Source organism: Microchirus variegatus (assembly GCF_963457635.1).
Source record: "Microchirus variegatus genome assembly, chromosome: 10".
In the NCBI taxonomy this organism is placed as follows: Eukaryota; Metazoa; Chordata; class Actinopteri; order Pleuronectiformes; family Soleidae; genus Microchirus; species Microchirus variegatus.
This window is the reverse complement of record NC_139811.1, coordinates 15,711,321-15,723,507: the sequence shown is the minus strand read 5'-3', so window position 1 is coordinate 15,723,507 and position 12,187 is coordinate 15,711,321.

The following is a 12,187-nucleotide window of genomic DNA, read 5'->3' as shown; positions in this document are numbered from 1 at the left end:
GGGATTAACATAGGTAAAATATATATATATATATATATATATATATATTGCATCACTTTTTAAAAAATACTCCTAACACAGAATATGCAAATGTATCAGCATCTCTGTTATAGATGATGAATTGTTTGGGTAGAAAGGAGGAGGAGGAGGATGGTTGTTTGAAGCTGAAGAAATAAACCACATCTGGATTTACATAAATTTGTAGCTCTAGATGTTTATTAGGACCTGCATTACTTCACGGCACCGCATCATTATCCAAAGATTAGCACCATGCGACAATCAATTTCATTTCAGAGCCTCGGATCTAATAATAAATAAACACAAATGGACCCAAATGGATTTGCGACATGAAACAATTAATCAACTAAATTAATCGTCAACTATTTTGATAATCGATTAATTGGTTTGGAGTTTTTTTCATTATTAAAACAAGATTTCTGATTGTCTTGGCTTCTTAAACGTGAATGTTTTCTTCCTTTCTTTGCTTCATATATCAAATAAATCATTACAACTGAATCATTTTTGGTTTGTGGACAAAACAAGACATTGGAGAACATCATAATTTCCAGGTTTGACAAACACTGATCAACATTTTTGGACATTTTCTGGACCAAACTATTAATCCAGAAATAATCAACAGAATAATCGATTACGAAAATAATCGTTAGTTGCAGCTCTTAGACACGTCCTTAATAATAAAAATAATGACGCATTTATGCAGAACTTTTCGTTTGCAAAATTAGATAAGGGAGATTGATTTGGGCGTAACTGATGAGAGGTTACTTGCTCAGAAATAGAAATAGCCACAAACCAAGTCATGATGTGACACAGTACATTTCAAAAGCACTGACTCTTTATTGTCTCTCACATCCTGAAAAATGTTAAATCTGTGGGACTTTTTATTTGGCGTGACTTGTGATGTTTTATTATTTTATCCATGTCATATTGAATAGTTTCATTGCAAACTGTCGCACAGACTTCACTGGATATCAAGTGGGGGGGGGGGGGGAAAGGGAAGCACTTGATAACCGTTTCCACTGGTTGCAAATAGAGTATTTCCTGGTCGTCACTTCACTATTTCCAACTGTTTCCCCGACTGTTGAAAACTATTCCCTCGTGCTTCGTACACTACGTGTGCATGGATGCACAATAAGGTCCGAAGCTGTATGTTTACATTTGAGTTTATGGGGTTGTTGTGCAAGGTTTTAACCACAGATGTTTGGTTGTGCTCAGCTACAGGTCGCATGGTGTGGGAGTGCAAGGTCACCAAGGTCACTTCCTGCTCCCCTTAAAGAGGTGCACAGCTCTAGCTAGAGACAAAAGAGTGCACGGAAGTACTTGTGTGGCATGAAGGATAGAAAGAATCTTTTCAGAGGACCACAAAATCTGACCTTTTCTTTCACAGTGGAATTCAACTTTCTCTACAAGTTGCTTGTTTTGGAAACTCCTCCACCTTCGACAGTGTATGTATTCCAAGTTGCTGTTCAGTGATGCTCAGTGAAGCATGTATTTTATTTCTTTGCATAAAACATAAAGATAATCTGGTGCCGTTGGTGCACATTACGATCAGCGGGGTTGACTTTGGTCAAGTTCAGTGTTTAACCTCTACTGACTGCCGGGCTCTGTTCAGCTGTATCAGTGCAAAGATGAAATTTCAGCCGTCGGTTCGTTGAATCAATCATCAAATTGACAACATGCCTCAGCACACTCACCTTGGCCTACGTTTGTGTGAACAGTAAGCGTGTGTCTCTGTTTCTATGTTTCCTTATTTAGTTTCAGTCACCTTAACCTCCACCGCTTCACCAAACATTTTCAATTAGGCTTGCCTGCTTATTTTAGCTAAATTTAGCCTTAAATTACAGCGCCCCCCACCTCCTCTGTGTCTGCTAATGGCAGCCCCTGGGACAGATTTGGCCACATTTAACACGGAGTGTAAATCTACTAAGCCATTGGGTCCCTCATTTAGCGAAAAAATGCTGCAACAAAAATAAATAAAAAAGTCAACTCTCCGGTTTGTTTTTTTGGCGTATTCATTCATCATCTCTAATTTGACAACGATATGACTCTCATGATGGCTCTCTAAAACCACGGCTGTAACGAAGGTGCAGCGAACGAACGGCACACAATTAATTGGAAAAACTGTCAAAAGTGCCGTGTTTATACGTGCTGAGGTATGCGCAGCGTAGATCATTTAAGCTGCACACGAGTTGCCCACATATGCCATATGCTTTTGGATAAAATGGTAACAAACTTAATCGAAAGCAATGACCCTGCGCCCACATTTTTTTCCTCTATGGGGGCATTTATGGCCTCAAAGTCAGGTATATATATTTATGATGGCAGTAAAGTGGCCTGCTGTAGTTAATCGCCTAATGATGTCTCCTTTCCTCTGCCACCAGTGAGTCTGGGTTCAGGCCACAGGGACTGATGGAGGGGGTGGGTGAGTGGGTGGGGGTGTCTTGTTTTGTGGATGCAAAGCATAGCGCGCTATATTTCTTGCAATCAGAAGTGTAAAATTACATGTATGTGACATCCATGAGAATGCAAGGGGAAACAAAATGGCCAGACTTCAGCGTGCTTTAAAATAATAGTCTTTTCAAACCATACAGTTCACTACATACGTGCAAAAGTGTGAGTGAGCCGCCATGTCGATTCCATCGGCATCGCAAGCGTGATTCCCGCTACCGTTTGCAACTTAAACGTAAAGATACAGTAGCCTATGATCTGCCACTAAAGCTGTTGCACACCACGAGTTACCGCCCTTTTCCTCTTTCGCTCTCCACTGTCCATCTTCCCTCCTCCTTCCTCTCTCCTCTCCTGGTTGCAGTTGTATTCGTGCGCCTTGGGAAGATTACAAAGAGGTGCTTTGTGAGGGGATGCAGCTGCTGAAATCCGACTAGATCCAGCTGAAGAGAGAAGGGAGCAGGTGGGTCAACAACGCTACCCTGCCGTTCCCAGAATATCAGGCTGCAAAGCACTGCCTCCCTCCTTCCCTCCCTCCCTCCCTCCCACACACACACATCGTCAGAGTAGCCCTATCTCACCAGAGCACACAAACAAACATTATGACATGTCAAAAGACAAGCAGTAACACCCACAAAACAGCAATACAGCCATATGCACGTGTCAAATGACTGTCTCAGTAGTGCTACTGCCCACTCAAACAAGTGTGCATCACTGGAGCCATTCCTATGGTAGGAGAATGTTGGCAGGAAGTTAGAAAAACAACTCGAATAGTTACAATAAAAAGTATAGCCTTAAGTGCTGCCTCACTAACTTTCTTTGTGTTTATAATAAGTAGCGGCTTTGTTGCCTCACTGTAGGCTCTCAATAACAGCAGTGAGAAGCGGTGCAGAAAGCAGAGGAAGATCCTGTCAGCTCCGAGAAGTTAAGATGTTAACAGGTCAGCGTGCTGCCAAAATGCCGGATTTTTGGACATTGGTAAGATGACCCTCGTTCGGCTTTGTGCAGCTCAGCGAGAGCTGGTAGGAGATGGAAAAGGGGGAAAGGAATGAAAGAAAGGAGAGGAAGTTGTGCAGGAGAGCGCTCTGTGGAGGTGGATCACATATCACACTGACCATCCTCTCTGCAGAGGACATGATGCAGAACCAAGGTGAACCAAGAAATATGGGGCCGGAGTCTGTGGACAGGTTTAAAACTGAAGAAACTTATCAAAAAAATGTCCATCTCAGTCCTCACCCTTAGCCCCTAACTCTAACAAGCTGCTTCTTTTTACATGCCATGTAAACTATGGTTAATTCATTTTTGTATTAACTTTGCATGTGTTTCCTCTCTGCCGTCATGTTCCATAATCAGGCCTTTTGATTGTCATAAAAGCAACACGCAAATGGGATGCGAAGGAGTTGGGGAGTATGGAAAACCGTGGGCTTTCTGGACGACTTCAGAACCCGTCCCTGTTTGTGAGGTCTCTCTGTATCCTTAATGAGCGTTTTGACGCACGGCATTCCCTCCCCCACACCTCTATTTATCCATCTCACTTCATGTGCAATCATTTAGCCACATTGATAGTACGTCCTTCTGTCCCTCCCAGAAAAATGTCATTTCATAGAGAATTTGCCCGAAAAGCCAGTACAATGAAAGAGCCCACTGTCTCACACACTTAGTATTCCTGCCCTGAGCTACTTGCAGATATCCCCAGACAGTCACTGTTGAGTTGAAGTACGGTCTCTCTTCTTCTGAAGCCAACTGCGGTCATCAATGCATCAAAGTCTTTTTTTTAAAGGGAAACTTCAGTTACTTTTTCTGTCTCTTTATTCATTTTTTTAGCTGATTTTTCACTTTCTCCCAGTGTAAGAATAAACTACCTTCATCTGCAACGTTTCCCTAGAATCATCCACCTGTACTTTCCAATGACTTCACCACATTGGTCAGTAATATCCTGTGGCCACAGCTTTGACAAGACTGCGAATTTAAAGACATGATATTTCCATCACAGCTCAGTCACTCGCACCCTCCCAAACAAGCTCACTGTCTCTCTCTCCCTCGCCAGAGGAGAAAAAAAACACGACTCCTACTCATCATGTGGCCGTGCTCTAGGTTATGATTCATTTTCTTATCTGTCATCCTGGTTCATTTGATATATGGCAGATACAACAAATCATAGGTCTTTCTGGTTTTCCTCCCCGCTCAGATTACACTCTGTGTGGAAGTTTAAGAGAGATCATCATCATTAGAAAGTTAATCTCTGAAAATGCCGACTTCCAGTCCGATGTCTGCAGCTCCGTCTCTGCCACTTGTTGTAGAGGAGAGGAAATGCATCACATCTTTTGTAAATAAATGTTAATTGTAATCTGAAATAGATGAACTAGATTATCTCAAAATCAATTTACGACAATTCATTGTCTACCTCTTTATCCTCCACAAAACTGCACAGGTCTCACCAGTCCATCGCAGGTGAACTACCATAATTTTACACCTAAGGTCAACTTAGAGTGTCCAATTAGTTTATCTTCATGTTTTTGAACAGTGGGAGGAAGCTGAACTTCCTGGAGAAAATCCACGAGGAGAACCCGCAAACCTCACACAGAATGGCCCTCAGTCAAACCAGGATTCTAACCGGTGGCCTTCATGCTGTGAGGCAGTGATTCTAGCCACTGCACCGCTGAGTGATCCACATTTCTCATCATTTAGAGTCAAATTAAGTGTGTGGAAAGTTGTAAAAGCATGTCACTGGTCTAAACAAAACCAACCAACCACAGCATAATTAATCAAGTCACTCGTGGGTGTGCGAGTGTTGTTGTTTGAGTGGTTTCTTCCGTTTTTTCTTCTTGTGGCCAATTACACTCCCACCCCTGTCATTTACACTCATTTACATCAGTTCATTTGTCATGTTAAATTTGTCTAAGCCCTGCAATCTGAGCCCAGCCCATGTCTCAGATGTTTTTCACAAAGTCAAACCATATGCCGTCGATATGGCACTGATCGGATGCTCGCGGCTCTGCACTGCATCATCGTAAACCATGAGCTCTGGGCAACAGCAGAAGATGCACCACCTCTCACCTACTCCATGTCTTCACTGCGAGAGTAATAGCCTCCACATTGCCAAGCGGAGCATCAAGCCTGAATGCCGCCATTCTCACATCTGCTTCCTGGAACAGCGGCGGGGAAGTCTCCAAAGAGTTCCCAGTGGAGTGCGGGGCATGTGTGCTCACATATGAGGCGTGAGTCTAAGACGGGGGCTTGTCGGTGTGGTTTATTTTCAAAGGCTAGTGCTGAGGATGTGTTGAGAGGGTGAGGAGTTGAGAGCTCTCTGCATTCTGGTTTGGGTTTCACCTCACTGGGACTCAGCTGGGTTAGGGGTTATGATCTGGTGTTTAGACAACAACACAAACAAAATGAAATGTGTGTCTGCGTGAAAGATAGCGCTGGATGGTGTATAAGCCTTGCACAAAATGTTGTTCCACATGTTTTAGGAAACTGTTTTCTGTTTTCACTAACTTCTAAACTTAAGTGTGAGAGAACAGAAAAAAAACAACATGCAAACATACAAACTGAACATAGCAAAACAGGGAAGTAAACCATATAGGCCAATCCCAGCAAACTGTCATATCTGCACCATTCATTTCCCTATTTTTCAGCCGTCACAGTATATGGGGGCTACTTTGCATTGAAAAAAGGTCTGAGTCATATTAAAAAATGTGAAGAACTGAACTGAACTTATTTGGGTATTCAAAGCTACCGCTCTCTCTCTATTTTGACCTGCAACACAAACGACGTGTAGCGTGGTTTTCAGTTGTCAAGGTGAACCTGGGAAGTTTTCAATGCAAAATAAGATGCAAAGGATAGAATTTGCATCTACGTTACAGTTTCAGCTGGAAGCAAAGGAAGCAAAGAAACGCTAAGCTAGACCTGAGCAAGACAGTATACAGGCATTGGACATATGAACATGTTGAAGTGTTATACACTGTTTAGCTGCTCAGAACAATTGTAGCTGAGAATATGAGCCAAAATAAGTCAATTTAAATCTACTCCTAAAAAGTGTTCTTTATCATAACCGGTTTGGATTCGAGCAACAAAATGAAGCAGAGTACAAAATGGTGGACACACTTGCCACGGTCTGTTGTCCCCACAGTAACGCCCACGCCACCAGCTCGCTGCAAAAAGCATGAGACAAAGGCAAAACACATACAAAGCATTAGAAGGTATCACATGCTAACATCAAGCAGGTTGGTATCGTCAGGATAGTATCTGTCCAAATTCCTAATGCATTATACTGTATATTATGCAGTATGGTACATTTTGGAAACGTAAAGCCCTCGGTCAGAATGGCGTTTTGACTGGGAACAGTGCATTTACTTGGTTGGCGCTTTGCCCGATGGTGTGACGTTGTACCAGGGGCGCTGACAACGAACAACGGCATCAAACGCGACACAACAGACAACGACACAACAACATCCAGTATTTCTTTTTTCCCTCCTCGGTTTGTGGCTGTTTTTCTCAAAAAGTCGTCAAGTTTTTGCATGAGAATAGACTGAGGGCGTAGAAGAAACACTAGTCACAAAGGGTGTGACACTTTTCTGTCGCCCAACCAGCTGACTGTCATGGGTCTAGGTCCACATGTACCGTACCATACCACTACTATGGTATACCCCAAGGGAAGGGTACTGAAAAATGGAACGTACCAAACACGAACAGTTCCACACGGTGGAAACACGCCAATAGGCTTTTTTTGCTTTCAGTTTTGGGATGGGACTTTTGGTCTAGTTTCATGTCAGCCCCCTCAGGTCCTTTCTGCCTGGAGCCCACACACTTCCTTTGACACTCACATGACCACATACTGACTAAAAATAACCTAAATTATATTTGAGTTTAAATTTGAGGAACATTTACTGACTTTTCTTCACAAAGAACATGAAAATCTGCAGATTAGATATTTCATATTACATTTTTAATGGACCTACAACATGTAGTGATACTTTGCTACTGGTCAAAATGTATCTCAACTGATACATAATCATGTTTATCGTAAAGTTTATCACATAAGCACAGGAGCTAGACGTTATCTCTTTTTGATTCACACCTTTTTCTTGCCACTTGACTTTATCACTATTATTCTTTCTGGTTACAATCACTGTTATTCTTTTTCCGTATTTTAATTTCTTACCCATAAAGATTTTACACCAACCTCACCATTAATACTGTAAATCTAGTAAAGCAGACAAGACGGCATGTCTGGATTTTTTTTTTCTTTCTTCGTTTTTTTCATAATAATTATTTTGGCTTTTCTCCACATTAGTTGCGTTGTGTTGCTTGCCAAACACTGTGAGGCTGCCACACCACTGCTGCTGATGCTGCTGCTGCTGCTGTTTTTTCTATCAGACTGGTGTGGACCTGGGAAGCAAAGCATGTGCCACAGTGAAATTCAGGTGCCAAGAGTATAATTTTCCTTAAGTGCTTACAACTGTAAAAACCAAAGTTGATTCCCTGAGACTGAAAGTAATTACAGCCCGTTTAAATCGAAGAAAAAGACAAAGCAGCAAGTTTTGTATTTATCCTGCACAATTCGAGAAACATTATGTGGTCTGTCTAATATCTGTTTTATTTGAATGTTTTTACTTTCAACTTTGGTAATTTATTTTGGCCATGTGCGATTCCTCTAGAGGAAATGCCCCTGACAGTGGTTAACCCAAATACTATAAATTGTGGAGGACGTATTGGGCTGTCACATCAAAACTAATATACAAAATCATCATCTGGAATGAAGTGGACGGTAATATCTAGTCTCTGTCATCCGTCTGCTGCCTAATTATCCCGGCAATCGTTTGATTGACTGCCTGTCTATCAGCTTATTGTTAGTTTGTCTTCATAGACGAGGCTGCGGGACATCGTACATTATGCGTTGTATCTGTCGTGGTGGTGTGTTGTGCTCGTGTGTGTGTGTGTGTGCGTGTGAGGCGGGACCTCACCCCGTTTGCGAGAGCGTGACGCTGCACCTGTCACAGAGGAAGATCTCGCTAATCGCTCTAATCTGGACGCAGAGTGAACATGTGTGCCGGGGAGACCCTTAGGCTAGGAGTGGTGGAGGGGGAGGAGGGAAGGAGTGCAATGAGGAGGAGGAGGAGGGCACAACTTGACCTAAATCGCTTCAGTAAAAAAAAAAAAGGACTATGTGGATGGAGAATTCCCAAGATCATTCCCACACCTTCCCTTTGCTCTCAGCGATCCTCTGGTCTTCCCCTTTCACTCCTCTCATCTTCGGTCATTTGAAGGTTTTCAGAAGGTTTTTTCCCCCCTTAAATCATACGACTATTGACAGAGCGATTGCGTCCTTACTTGCAATCCTTATGTTTGCTGACTCATCTTGTCCTTTGAAACCTGCCCTCTTGGAAATATCTCGCCTGCCATTGGCTCCCTCAGGCCTCATAGAGTCTCCCTCTCTCTCTCATCCTTCCCTCAGTGTTGAGTCATTCCTGGGAAAAGCAGATCAGTATAGTCCGCTGAGATTGCAGAGCGCACACTCACCAGTTCTGTTGTTGAAGGGTGAGGTTCTTCTTCTTCACCTCTCGAGGCAGGACCACACAGTGTGTGTGTGAAAATCTGGCCCACGGACACACCTCGGTTTCCATGTGTAATATAAAACACACACACACAGAGAAGCACGCTCGCATTACACGTTGTCCTCACAACAGATGACTTTACACCACAGTGGATCGATGCACCATCGTCCTCTGTGTGTTGCAGAAACTGTGACTCGGTGCATAACTCTGGAAACAGATAATAATTAAGTATAGTCATAGCCGTGGCGTTGTCCAAACAACAGGGTTGTCTGTAGTTCAGCAACTTCAATGTGCAAATCCGTATTGTGTGTTGAGTTTGGCCTGTCACGCTGACATCTGAATTTGTAAACTCCCTTTGTCTTCTATAATTGTGTTAGGCCGGCACTTCCAAACTCTTAATATTTGTCAGCGATCATTTGAATTGACCAGTGTGACATTCCTTTTTTTTTTTTTTTTTGCACAAATGTCTCCACATTTCCTTCAGAGCATAATTTGTACAACAAGCCAAATAAATGATGTTCAATATTTCAAACTAATAATCATCCAATTTTCCAAAAAGGCTGCAGAGAGCAGTGGGCAACACATGGTGTTTTTTTATGCCTTAACATAAAATTCTAGCTTAATTTAAGTCTCCATGACACAATCTGAGAGAGATTAGCGTCTCGGATACACTTTCACCTCAGATCTCCTTTCTCTCTAAAGCATGTAAGCTTTGTAAGTGTAATAGAGGTATTAAATGATAAAAGGTGGCAACAAGCATTAAATACAGTTTTATATTACATATTACACTCCATAAATGTTGATCCTCTTACAGTAGCTTTGTTGTCACACAAGCTGTAAGGGCCTTTTCAAAGAACCAGTGTTCCATTTTCTTCTGCCGCCGCCCGCCAAATGGGCTTTTGTTTATGATGATCACAAGTTAACACCTTTCTCTAAACGTGAAAAATGGGACCTTCTGTGGGGACTAATCCTTTCAAAAAGCCATCAAGTGGAGCTTTGGGGTCCCTGAAGTACATTCAGCGACCGATCTTTCAACAGATCCTTCCTGAACATTGGAAGCTGCGCTGGACGTTAAACATGCAAATAAGTGTCTGCTGTCTACAGCCTGTCAATGTGCTTCCACTTATATTTACCACCTCCTCCTCCTCCTTCGTTCTCTCTTGTCCTTCTCTCTTCTCTCGATTCCTTTCTCATCCCGTCTCTCCCTCCAGGGAAGAGTTTGAAGTGGCGTTTCTTGGGCTTTGTTTCCTAACTGGATTGGTTTTGTTGTGTCTAGTGTCTGGGCTTTGGCAGGCCCTGGATGCTGAGCTGAAACCTAATGATGTGGTCTCAACACCACAAGAGGAGGTTTTTTGGGATCCTCTCAGTGGCTGCTGGCGGCTTTATTCTGGACAGTGGGGGACAATGACTTACCCCGATGGGAAAATTGTTTGTTGCCTTCCGCTACACTTGGGTCTAAATCTTCCTCAAATACAGCTCACTTTTGTATTCATTCTTTCCCGTCAGTAAGATATTGATTTGTTGTGATGGACGTGGACAAAAAGAGATTTTAACACAGACGGACATGAGAACGTATTACACCGAGCGTATCGCTGATGACACGTTTGCAGAAGCGCACTTTGCATGACTGTAGTTACGCGACGTTGCGTGCTATCGCAAACATTCCAACGGATTCTGAAAGCTGAGAAGTCGCAAGTCAATTACAGAAATTTCACTTGCGTTGTTTCAGGAAGCCGGCGAATCAGCATCTTTGTTGGCAGAAAGGAGGGAGTGGGAAACGCACCCGTTCATAGTCTCCATTCTTTGGCCTGTTGAGAGAGAAAAAAACATTGAGAGATTCTCTCTCAATTGACATTTTTTTATTGTAAATAGTGCTGTGCGCGTTAACGTGATAGCGGCGGTTAACGGCGTCAACATTAACGCATGATGCATTTCCATGGTGACTGACCGGAAACAGACGCGTGTGACGTCATGTTTACGTGACTCCGGATTGTTAAAATGAGTCTCTAAAGTAACTCTAAACTTTAAAAACAGAGGCACACATACGCAGGACACAGGGACGCTGGTTATTTGTGGTTATTTTTCGTTCAATAAACAGACCACTGTAGGCGCGCTACAGGAGCTAATGCAGCTAATGGAGGTAACTGGTGAACGGTGCCTGGACTCCGGTGTTTTGCGGCACATAAACATGACGTCACTCGCGTCTTTTTCTGATCAGTCATCATGGAAACGCGTCATGTGTTAACCTAGTGCCCAGCACTAATTGTAAATAAGCTTAATACTGTTCAAATTTAAAATTTTAAGGTGCATTATGTAATACATTTAAAGCAACTGGCCATAAAATCCTCCTAATATGTCGCAGAGACTCAGGAAAAATATTCATATAACAAACTGAACTCACCAACAACAAAAGTACAGCCAAAATATTTGCATTAAAAAATATATTTTGCAGACTGCAAATCATGTTTACGTTTTGAAATCATGTTTTGGCATGTGGCGCCACCTACTGCCGTCCACCAATTACTGCAGTCAGTAGAGTCTCAGCTCCCCAGCAACCACGGGTTGCCAGTTACGTCAGAAAACGAAACCTAATAGACCTCGGTATTTTGAATTTGAATGTAGTAACCGTTTTTGGCCACATTCTTACATATGGCACCTTTAACACGGAAAATATGTTCCTGTACAACTGCAGCGTTTTTCTAAATAAACCTTTTTTATTTAAGGGTTAAGGGTTGCTTTTTACTAATAGTCCTTTAGTTCTTACTGATTCAGACACACAGTGTCTGTCTCTGAAAGGTTTTTTCACGGTGAAAACCAATTCATGCTGTCAATTCCACAATTTCTTCACTGCCACATGTCAAAGTCTAAATGTGTGAAATGATATTCAAATGATAGACACTGGGATAAAGTTTGGTCTTTGACAGCCTCTGAATTGTAGCAGACTAAAGGTGCTGCTACTGTAGCTTTCTCGACAGGTTAGGCCTCAGATGCTACACAGACACACACACACACACACACACACTGTGGGTCCCCTGGCCAGGCTGGGCTGTGGATAGCTTGTAACCCTAGTGTTTTATTAGCAACTGGTCCAACACTGCTAATTGCTTCCTGAGGGAGCCGCCTCCCTCCGCTCTGTGACTGATTAACCGACCACATTATGTGTCTCGACA